Source organism: Grus americana, chromosome 1 (assembly GCF_028858705.1).
Source record: "Grus americana isolate bGruAme1 chromosome 1, bGruAme1.mat, whole genome shotgun sequence".
Taxonomy (NCBI): Eukaryota; Metazoa; Chordata; class Aves; order Gruiformes; family Gruidae; genus Grus; species Grus americana.
In genome coordinates this window covers 92,436,047-92,448,282 of record NC_072852.1, presented here as the reverse complement: position 1 = coordinate 92,448,282, position 12,236 = coordinate 92,436,047, and the positions used below count along the sequence as shown (strand labels likewise).

At 40.0% G+C, this 12,236-nt stretch overlaps 1 protein-coding gene across 17 annotated transcripts in view; it reads right to left on the bottom strand.

Moving 5' to 3' along the window:
• The window catches only part of ZBTB20 (zinc finger and BTB domain containing 20), a 488,423-nt gene that overhangs the window by 282,629 nt on the left and 193,558 nt on the right, over positions 1-12,236 (bottom strand). For 8 of the 17 annotated variants that reach the window (XM_054803829.1, XM_054803872.1, XM_054803855.1 and 5 more), the window contains one exon: positions 903-980. The exons of the other annotated variants lie outside the window; for them this stretch is intronic. The gene's annotated coding sequence lies outside the window, so the exon portion shown is untranslated. The remainder of the gene's footprint in view (positions 1-902; positions 981-12,236) is intronic. 17 annotated transcript variants of the gene reach the window in all.

The window sequence follows — 12,236 nt, the reverse complement described above, 5'->3', positions numbered from 1 at the left end:
TCCCAGAAGAACCTCACAGGATTAGCTTTTTATTTGTATTTCTGTTACCAGTTTGGAATGGGAGAAGCAAGTAGAAAGAGAAAAAGGTTCTTGTCTAGTATACTCAATAACTATGAATTTAAAAAGGCCAGAAGAAAGCCCTCTGGATGCACAGGTAAGCTGGGCTGCAAGACAATTAAAAAACTAAGCAATTTTGAAATAAGGCTAGTGTGCTGGAAAGCACCAACTCTCCCTGGATATGAAATAATGCCCATTTCTGTTCATTGTCTTCCCTTATCTGATTCAGGAACACAAAAGCAAAGATGGATATGAGTTATTCAGTTGGTGGTGGTTTTGGTTTTGTTGGTTTTTTGGTCGGGTTTTTTTTTATATATATATAAACCTGGTTTTATTTAGGGGTGAGATTTTCACGATATGCAGTATGGTCTACATCTCAAGTGTATGGTAAACCCCACATTGACTTCTGTGGACATAGAATAAAATCTTTGCTGACTTTTGAGAAGCTTCCCCTAAAGACACGTCCAGAAATCTAAAATAATCATTTAGTGTCACTATATATCTGATGCTTACAGGTGGTCCTGTCTTTTCTCAACACAAATTTTTCATTTCCTACCAGCTGAAGCTTCTCTTTTTTTCTTCTTGTATAATATTTTTGACTAACAGATGTAGTTACATATTGAACTGATATAAAGGTACAGAAGTCTAATGGGGGAAAGTGATTGCCACAGATATTACAGTTACCTATTCAATGCATACTGGTACATACATATCCATATAATTACAATCTGCCAGTAACATAATGTAAATACAGTTCAAAATATTATGTGGTTACGTGTACAGTTTAAAATCTACTAGAGATTTTTAAAAAAGGGAGGCTTGCCCTAGTGGAAAAGTGACATTACCTGGGATTACTGATTTGATGACTTGGGTCTTGGGATGAGAGGGTCACAACAATGGGATCATCTGAGGTAACACACAGCCTGCAAGAACAAAAATCAGCTTGAACTGTAAGGACATGTGCGTGCTTCCAAGGACTATGGATCTTCTGATTTAAACAGTGAGGAAAAGGTCAGGGCATCTGTGTTTTCCTTCTCAATTGCCACTTTATTTGCTGTGTGGCCTACTTCATTTCTCTGTGTCTCCATTTCCAAATCCTTAAATACGAAATGCTAATTGTACAGAACACCAACACCCTGAGATGGTGTGGTGTATTTTGATCAAGTTCTTTTGCCATTGCCTGAAGAGGCGTGCTATCTGGGGATTAGGTATTGTTTACCAAAAAAAAAATAAAATGAGGTTTTCATGTAAAAAGTAATGGTACTATTGCTGATGTGAAATCAAAGGAAGTTTATCTTTTTATGCAGTCACTTTCCAAAGTATTTACTTCTACTCTACAGGCCTGCCTTATGCAGTATGTGCATTTTGAAATTAAGTATACTAAGAGGCAATTCTTCTGATTATATTTACACCATGGGTCAAATTTAATCCTGCCTTATACACTAGGTAGACACTTTGACCTTCAAGAAGTACCAATCAAGATGGAATTCATCTCAGTACCTTTCTCTGCCAAAGTTTTCCACAATCTTGCTCATGTGTTTTACAGTAATACTTTCTTTTTCCCTGTTCATTAACTATTAAAATAAAATATTCACATGACAGATTTTTGCCTCAGTTTTCCCACAGCAATCATATTTCCTCACCCAAGAGGATGTCAAGAAGCTTCATTAATTGTTTCTGAAACATTTACAACTTCTCATGGAAAAGGTAAAGCATCTGTCTCCTAAAGGAGAAAAATAATTTCCAAATGGATGGAGTATCTCCGCTCCCCTCTGAAGCACACATGGATTTTTATTCTTATCTCAGAGATAAAGAATTCAAGTCAGACGTTACAATCAGTTTGTCCAGTTCACATGTATTATCTAAAGACCAGAACTTGTGTCTTTTTCCTTTCAGTTCCAGTCTTTCATCTCAAACCGATGCTTCTTTGTTAAAATACCTCTGGATGTGGTGACAGACAAGAGGGTATCTGAATTAAGCAAGTCATTTCACAAGTGACAGCACTGGTGAGGCTCGGCTTCCTTTGGATTTGGGTTCTCCCGCTCTATGACATCCCAGCCATGATATCCCCAGCCTTCCCAGATGCGATTGCCTTCTACCACTCTACCACTTCTTCCTCCCGTGCTCTTTTGCTCTTCCTTCTGGCCAAGGCTCACAGCACCTCCAGCTCCCTCCTCCACACCGAGTGGCCGGGCACCCAGACGTGCTCAGGAGCAAGAAGCGCGGGTGCTGAGCACCAGACCAGCCTGGGAGAGCTGACTAGCCCAGCTGGGCAGGACAACCCTCGTGTGCGTCTCTGGAGTGCATGCTGCAGGCTCCCTCGCAGGACAGGAGTAATTTTTGCCCCGTCTCATTTCTGGTTTTCAAAAACCCTGTAGGAATTCAGTCTCCTTGCAGCCCCTAACCTTCTGCCAAGCTTGCTTAAAACCAGATGGTTTAAAGCTAATGGGAGAGGAGGAGAGTGGTCTCCTAGAAATGAGGCATTTTCTCATATCAGTAACTTACCAGTGTGAACACCCCTGGCACCTTTACTCATATTTTTCTGGATTCGTGGACCGTTATTCCGAGTCAAGCAGTCCACAATGGTTTGCCCATGTGAAATACAAGGCCCAATTACAGTATAAAGAAATTACCAGGTGGCAGCAGCTCACTTAAGCTAATCTTACGTGAGAGTTGCTTTCTTCTTTTCTATTTTTATTTTTTTAGAATTTATTTTAAAAGCTGAATTGGAGGAATAGAAATTTCAAAAAAGCCCTTTAAGATTCTAAACAAAAAATATCTAAGGTAAAAGCATCAGCAGTTGATGCAAATAGAGAAGCATGCTAAAGACAGAAAAACAAAAAAGAATAAAAGGCCTTGAACTTCAAAACGTATCACCAGGGATACCACCAGGGATGGCCACCACTAATTTAAAGACTGTATTGTCCCTTTCCAGAGGGTGCATTTGTTTTCTTTCTTTCTACGTATCAGGACTATAGGAGTATTTTAACACTAGGTTAAACTAGTAATATCAAAATGATAGCTTAGGAATGAGCTCCACAGGCATGGACTGAAGAAGTTCTCTGCTGAAAAATGGAGATTGATGCTCAGAAGAGATTAGGGATATTTCAGGAGCAGGGAAAGAAAAAACACATCGGAAAACTATGTCTTCAGGATAGGAAGCCACGGGGAGTTTGGGCAGGATACTGAGCCACTCTTCACCGAGAACTTGAATTAATGTACTAAGGCTCCGTAACGATCAACCCCAACGAACATATCCAAACTGAGATCCTCTGAAGGAATGATTAGCACCGAGCTACAGACCTGAAAGCAAGAAGGCATCATATGAATACGATTCTGCCTTCATGCATAATACAGGCCCTGAAGTCCTGCCTCCTACATGCAAAGCAGATCAGCCCCATGCAAAATAAAGATCTGCTGGGTTTCACTTGTTCAGGCTGAGATTCCCTCATCCGATTCCAGCCCTGCAGTCACCCACCGCAGCACGGCATCATCTGCCCGGGGGAGTGCTTTAGCTCCTCCCCCATCCTGTGGTCCCTTGTGCCAGGCACGGCTTGACAGCTTGTCCCCTGGTGCGCTAAGCACACTGCACCCATTGCCTAGGGCTGGGGAAGAGCCGTGGCCCAGGACTGCAGTACGACTGCACTGCCCCCATGTCCCCACATTCAAAGTCCTTGCAGAAGTAACACACGCTGTATCAGCCTAACACTGTGGGCTCCTCTGCCGCAGTGGGGCTGGTCACACACGGACTCCTTGGCTATCCTGGCTCATGATCTAAACAATGTATGTTCTCCTAACCCCTCTGTAATGTGACCCCAACGCACAGCTCTCACGTGCTGGGCCTGAAAGCAAACAGTACATTTGGGGAGCCTTGGATTTATTTCAAAATAGATCAAGTCCTTTTCCAAAAGAAACAGGAACATAAAAGCCTTTGTAATGGAAACAGTGAGACATGGGTTTCAGACTGATCAAGCTGAAGCAGTCTTCAAGGCAATCTTTTGTCACAAACGAGCAATATTTTCACTCCCTGCCCCACAGCAGACCCCTGTGATATATTTTATTTCCTTTGCAACTGGCATCAACTCATTTTCCAAAGTAAAATACATCTACCCTCCTTGCTTCTCTCTCTTGGGACTCTTTGAAAGAGAAGGAAAACATCAAGACTAGACTGTGTTGTGGGATTAAACATGTCAGGAGAGAAACAACAGAGAACACAATTATAGGTATGATACATAATACAAAATAAATTGGGAAAAGGGTGAAAAAAAGAAAAGGCATAGCCAAATCATCTGAGCTATAACTGCAGAGAGCATAAATCCCCCCTATAATTTGCCCAATCACAATCGCTTGGCTAAGGATTCTGCTGTACTCCGTTTCACCACTGTCTATCACTCACACACATAAAACCAGTGTGGCTTTGAGCTATACTGCTTGATCATAAAAAGTCTTCCTTCCCTCAAACCTGTCCTCCTGCCAGCACAAAAATCCCAGGTAACTCTGCCACGCAGTACCCCCTCCTCCTCGCAGCACTTAGAGCTTCTGTTCCCAAGTACCTTTTACCCATCTCGCTTCAAGCATCATTTTTGGAGGACTGACTCACACCACCATGTCCTCTACTTCTAAGAGGACTGGGTAATTTTGCTTTTGTAGAAACATCCATTTTGCCTGATTTCCACTCTTGGAATTTCATGAAGTTGCATCAATTCCGTGTCACAAGAGAGTATGTGAACTGGTGTGAGGGGGAAAATCATCATGGAAAGAATAAATGTCTTCATAAAAGGACACTACCACTGCCTTATGTCTATTTACATTTCAGATGTCATCACACAAGGCTGCTGGACGGCAGCTCTCATTCTGTTACTGACATCTCCCTATGAGGATGTGTTTGTGGCATTTCTCTGTGTTTCTTGTATCATTTATACAATATTCTGAGTACAATACTAAATGTATCCATTCTTTTGCTCCTCTTCAAAGCCCCCACCCTGGCATACTGAAACGTCCATCACTAACCACCTTTCACATCCAAGGTTAATGCAGCTCCGTGGAACTTCTGTTGGTTTAAATTTTCTACTGCTTCACCATGAAGAGATCGTGTAGTAACCTAAGTGATGCTTTAAATATGTAGGAAAGCAGTAGCAGCTTCATAATGAAATGGTGAGCCTTCTAGTGAGAGGCATCATGTTCTAGTAGCAATGGGCAAAGAAATGCTAAAGCCTCATTACTACTCACAGCTATAGGGAGATCTCCTTCAGGTCAGTTGATAATTTTGTGGACCACTAAGTCAATTTGCCTGAAAATAGGGACAGGAGAGCAATCTTTCCTCTAACGATATCATGTATTCACAGTTGGCTACAGTATTCTTCCTGCTTAACTCTCCATCAAGACTCAATCTTTTCAACAAAAGCAGAAAAAAATTTCCCCGTTGCTTTCTTTTCTCCCAACTGCTCAAGAAGTTTTCCATTCTATTAATCTTTTTCATTTTAACTTTTCAAAATGTTTTATAGCTCTTATGACTTGTTTTCCAATTTTTATAAACTTTTTTCCAACCTGATGACTAATGGAAAAATGTTTTTATGGAAAATCTGAGAGACTATGATGTACCAGATTCCATCGCTCCTAGAAAAACTTTTGCGTAACATTATTGATCTCTATTACCATCTTATTCCTGTACTCATCGATTTTAAAATGTGATTATGGTTATTATCAATTTGTTTCCTAATAGGAATAAACACACTGAAACACTTTCCTTGCAATGTAGAATTTAAAGACTTTAATGCTAGGGCAGTAAGAGCCATGTTCATCATTTGCCCTTTCCTAATTTCTCACTACTAGCTAAAATTCTGATTAGCTATCCTCTTGGTTTCCTTTACCTTTATTTTGCCCTGAAATAGAAGGGCCTGTTCTCCAGTACTCAAACTAGAAGGCTACAATTTAGGGTCTCTGTTTTTTTTCCTCCAGCAATGCAAGAAAATAGTTTTGTTGCCTTGTATAAATTACTTGCTTCTGCAAAGATAAATCTTCTGATCTCTAGAGAAAGCTTACACCACTTCATAGCTCTCTGATATGCGAAGACCAAATGTGCTTAAGAGCACCTATGATAATGAAGTGCTCCCAGCCCCGCGCTGTGGCCCTGATTCAGTAAGCACGTGCCAGGGATTTCAGTTGGACGGCTCAAGCTTAAGACCACAAAATTAGGGCTTAATGACTTTATTAATAATGAAGCATTTATACTCTTCAACCATTTTCATTCTGAATTGGGATTTATGGTAGTGTGAACAAAACCCTGAATAAATTGCATCTGAAGTTATCAATAGCTCACAGAAGCCAAGCTCTATCAAATCATGAAGAACTGAAAAAATGCAGACATAGCTCCTTAACCACCGGAAGGCTGGCTACATACTTTGACTACCCCATATTAAACCTGTAAGATAGGACAGACGCGACTAGAGACAGGTAATGGTATGATTTTTCTTTCTTTGCTAATGACCTACATGTATACATGTTGTTTTGCCTGAGGTATTCAACAATTTACTCTGCACATTTCAGAAACACGTTTTGGGATACCTCAGTATCTAGTGTTTCAACAGGAACACACTTTTCCTTCCTTAGCTTTTCCCATACAGGGTTCACAATGATCTGTAGGATACACTAGTCATTCCTTCGCTACTGTCCTGCTTTTGTGTGGGAAATAGACATAAAACAAGTTTTGCAAATTACTCAGCTACTCAGTGGCCATAACAGAATTCAGTGCAGGTCTCTACCTTCCCACCCTCTGCTTTAGCCATGAAGCTTGCCTTGTTCTTAGCAATGGATGGCTGCTTGCAGTGTACAAACGCTGACCCTGCTTTACGTACCATAAATACAATATTTTTAAAAAATATATATATTTGGACTCTTACAGTCCACCTTTTCACTGTTTCTTTTTTTTTTCTTCTTTTTTTTTTTGGTTTGTCTGAGAAACAGGATTTCTTTGTATTGCAGAATCTGAATAGGGAGCTGCACCTGTTAGCTCTGCAATACCTCAGGGCTCTCTAGTCAACCATCTGCTTTGCAAAATCTATTTGTTATCTCTTGGGCAACTGAGAAGGCATGAAGTATGTTTTATCACCTTAATGCTGAAAGTGATCATTTACACTGTAGTAAAATATACCAGTCCAGGCAGAATTTTTACTAAGGAAGAAAACTCCTGGCGGAAGGCAGGGAAGGGCAAGATGAGGAGGCAAAAGAAGGCAGAAGGGCGGTGAAGCAATAGGAAAGGAATGGGAATAAACTCACTTGCTTCCAGCAAAAGTCAACTCGATATGCTCTACTTGGACCCAGGGACTTCATATTACATATTGCTATAACATGCCTCTATATGTCTGCAGAAATAAAAAGATAAAATTTGACAATCTAAACTGAAAAAAAGCTTGTTCCAGACATTTTAATGTGACTTCTGGTCTTGAATTAGTGCCTGAAACACACATCTTTCAAAAGAATGAAGTATCGTAGTGCCACCCGAGGAACAGTCCAGGGCTTTGCCTGTTTTTTCCAGTAAGAGTAGACCAATGACTGATTCATACTTCCATTATATCACAATTGTGCTTTTGTTTGGCACCCTCTCATCTCTTGCAAGTCACTTGCAGATGGTCTAGAAGCCACAGAACAAGCTGTACTTCCTTTCCATGTCAGCCATCCCCATCTCATGGAACCCTTCCAGTCTGCTGCACACAAGGTACAGGGATCCTTCTCCACAGATCTCTCTCTTGACTTTAAAAAAAATTTCCATAGGATTCTGTAATTAGGCTTTCCCATTACCAGAAATAAAGAAATAATTTGCACTGCTTCCATCTCTCAATGCACGGTAAGTTCACAGCACCCAACTCAGGAAAAGCAAACCGAGGGATTTGGTGGGGTGGCTCACAGCCTCACACGGACGGGGGGGGGTCCAAAGGAAATATGTTCGAGAATACGATAATGCCGTTACATAAGTTGGTGTTATGCCATCACTTCGGATTTTGCAGTCAACCCTGATCACCCTGTCTCAAACAGGACAGAAAAGAAACAAAAAGGGTTCAGAGAGTAGAAAGACTCATTAAAGCCCTCAAGAGCTTTCCATATGCGAAAAGTTTAGAAAGCTTCAAACTGACAGAGAAAACAAAAAAAGACTGAACATAGTGGAAGTGATATAAATGTAACTGCACAGAGAAAATAAATCTGACCTCCCAAGAAAAGAGGGGACAGTCATTAAAACTAAAAGGCAGAACATTAAAACCAATAAAAGGATTATTATTTTTCATCCACATACTGTATAATTAACTTGCAGTACTCTGTACCCAAGACATCAGAAGGGCCAAGATTTTATGAGTTTAAAAAGGACTAATTATTGCCATAATAATAATAACAATAATAAAAACCATTATAATAATGATAAATATATTACAATTATAGAAATAATTAGCATAGTACTGAATAAACAGAATATCCACAATTATGGTACAATAAAGTATGAGGACTGAAAACTGCCCATGTTTAAAGACACAAGCCAACTTCAATTTGATACCTATTAAGGAGAAACTACCCCTATGGGAAAGGTTAAATCACCGTAACTCTTTACCAGGAACTTAGCATTTTTTCTGAAGGACCTTGATACTGAGTTCTGTGATGCTTACTGTGTGGCTTTCTAGAGGGGTGTCTGCAATGCGTAACTGCCCATCAATCGATATTCAGCTTGGATACTCCACTTGACAGGGTCTGTACAACCAAAAGCAAATCCCTATAAAATCAAAAGAACATTTTTGCTTTTCAGAGGTTTGCTCTATTTTCAATTACTTGTGAAAAGTGAGATTATTTTGGCCATTCCTTTTAATGAACATGATGAAATGGGGAGCAGAAATTAAGAACGTTTTATAGGTTTGATAGAAAATGGTAATGTTACTGTTTTGTTATTTGATGATTGAGATGTGAATAAGAGTCATACTTTAAGGCAGAGTATTCTTAACCACCTATACATCTCCATGCCCTAACAGACTTTTTTACTATTAGAAAATGAAGTTCGCACATGGAATAAACAAAAATAAAATTCTCCATGAATTTGAGCCAGCTCAGGGAGATCCAAAAGAGCCTCCCTTCTTCTGGATTGCTGTCCACGTTTGGTCTCTGACGTGTAATTTTGAGTATAATTGTGAGGCAGCCTCCCCCTAAGCTTCTTCCCTTTAAACAACTGTCTACTTCCAAAAAACACATGGAAGCTTAGGTATCTTGGAGACTTTCACCCATGAAATTTGGCTGAAAGTGACCAAATTCAAAAAGGAGAAGGAACAGGAGACGGGTACGCAAACCGTATACAGGAGCAAACAGAGTGGGTTCCCAGACATCTCATTTCCCTGGGGAGCCACCCCTAGGGAAGCCCTAGGGATACAGGCAGAGCTGCTTAGAAAAGCTGCTAAGAGTTGCTTAGAAGAAGTTCCTTCCCTGCAGCATCTCACAAGCGTTCCTCCAGTGAAACTGGACTGCCTAGCAACACAGGCACATAGGGGCAATACGTTCCTGCCCCACATTAAGCTGATGTGCAGCTTTTTAACTAGAGGCACCTCTATAAAAGCTGGAACCCATTTAAACTAAATAAAACTGGGCTGTATACTTTCTCCCACAAGCTTGGTTTGTTTTCTTGTACATGGATACCTCTGCACTGACAGAAAAGCATACATTACAGCCTAGAAGACTATGTCCATTTCCCTAACTTTTAGACAAAGCATAGCTGTGAAACCAAAACATCATTTCTCTCAGAAACAGAAAAAGTAGCAGCCCTGTAAACGACGGACAATCTAAAGCTTCAGAAGAAATATATGCAGTAATACACACATTCTTACCTGCGCAAGTCTGTACCATCAGCCTTTGAGAGTTTTTTTTACATCTACTCTGTAATGATGCATTTTTTGAAAATGGTTCTAGTGCTCAGGAATGCCAAGAATTTAGGAAGAGAGCCACAGCTTAAGAGAGCAATTATTTGCCAGTAAATACTCAATTTGCTTGTCCTGTGATTTTTCTTCTCCTAACTCGCCCTCTCCATAATCCGTCTCTTGCTGCGTCATGAGCACAAGAAGTCTTTTCTTCATAACATAACACTTCAGTTCGCTATTTTGTTAGCATTAATTAAGAATTCCCTCTACTGGTCATTTTCTATACTCTTATAAATAGCACCTTGAGCCCCGGACATTAGAAGGCAGTGAGTCAGTGTGTGGGATTCAGCCACCGTTTATAAACACCTTCAACCACATTCACCCAGTTTACAATATTCAGGACATCTCGGCTGAATTACTGCTTTGTGTCCAGTTTGTATTCAGATGGGGGCCATATGTTCCTTCATGTATTAGAGCAGAGCTCATTAGCACTGCTGCAGTCAAGCCACAGCAAACATTTTTGCTATCTTGCCTCCATTTTAACCTGATTAAAAACATTTTCTCCAGGGTAGATTTCTGGAAAAGAACTGCTCAAATCAAAAGTACTGTTAAAATGGCTATGTGTAAATTTAAAATTACTTTTAAAACTAGTAGCTGCTCTTGCTGCAAAAGAACTCAGTTGTTACTTAGGATTAAACTACTTACTGAAAGCACCTTCTAAAAACGTGGAAAAACCTTCACAAAAACTCTGTTGTAGTAACCACAAGGGCTAAACACTCAGTGAGCACACAGACCTAGAAAAACTCGTAAGGATTTAGGCACATAACCTATTCTAAAAGAGGGTATGTATGTATGCATCTGTGCAGGCAGCATCATACAACTAGATTAACACCTTGCAATAATGGGGAGAGTGGGTGTAGTTTGAAATCTGGATGTGCAAATTGTATTTCCTAAGAAATTTTGTGTAGGCAAGTTCCATTCTGCTCAATCAACAGTAGGCAGAGAAATACTATATTTGGCAAAAATTAATAAAATACAGAAGGAGTGACTTGAATCACCCACATTAATTGCTAAATGAAAATCTAGGTTCTGAAATACAAAACAGGAACACCCTTATAGAGAGCAGAAGAAAAAAAAAAAAAACTACCCACCTGGGACTGAATGGTACAATAAAGAATCCATTTTAATCCATTTTAGGACAGAAATGGATCATCTGTCAAAGCCAGTTTGGGTCTGGCTTGTGGACCCAAAATTGAATATTAGCATCACATCACGGCCACTTTCCTGCATTTAGAAGTACTGTCTGCATTTCATATGGTACAGTGATAGTGCAGAAAACCATGGAACTTCCACAAATTCAAACCACGTGGTGATAACACGTAAGAGTAATTCCTCACATACAAACCTGCATTCTAAAAGACCTTGTTCTGAGCACAAGCAGCATCAGAGGCATCAAACATCCCTAATAAAATGCGTTTGTTTTGTTCATACTGTTTTATTTTTCCCTGCTAAGCCTTAACAGCAGAATGTATACCTTTTAGATCAGCTGCTAAAAAGCAGACAAGTAAAAAACGTGCTTAAACAACCCAGATATCTTTGGGATTCTTGTACCCATATATCTTACCATAAGCCCAAATTTACTGTTAGTTCAAGTTAGAAATTATTTAACTTTCCTCCCAAAACCCACCTGTCAAACAGCACCATAACAGAAGGAGATCTGTGAACTTCGTAAGGGTACCGACCGTCTCCTCCACGCAAGACAGCACTCTTCAAAAGTGAAATAGGACAGGGAAACAACAAACAGGATGCAAAAGGTGAAACCCCCATTTTGAGTTCATTGCTCCCTTCTTCCTAGAGCTGATTTTCCTGTGCGAGTTCTAAGAACAGGGCACAAAAAAACCGAAAAAAAAAAATACACCTGATGGCTAATACACCTAGCTATACCAATGTCTTCAAAACAGGAGAATTTCCAAGTGGCCCGTTAGGGCCCATCCTGTATCCTTTGATGTAAACCCCACAGTTTTCATTGGTTTCAAGAAGACAGCGGTGGACCTGCTCTCCAATGACCATTTCTGAGGGAAAGTCTTTGGAAATACAGCCAGCTTTGGTTGAACAGAGTTACATACTAGTTGTATGTAAGATAAACTAATTGTTTTCCCTTAGACGTTGACTTCAACTGACATAAACAAAGCAATTCAGAATTAAATCTGACTATTGTCTAGTACACGTTATATATAATTTAAGAAGAGGGCAGAGGAGAGTAGATCAGTCTTAGGAGGTACTTTCAGGTCAAATTTT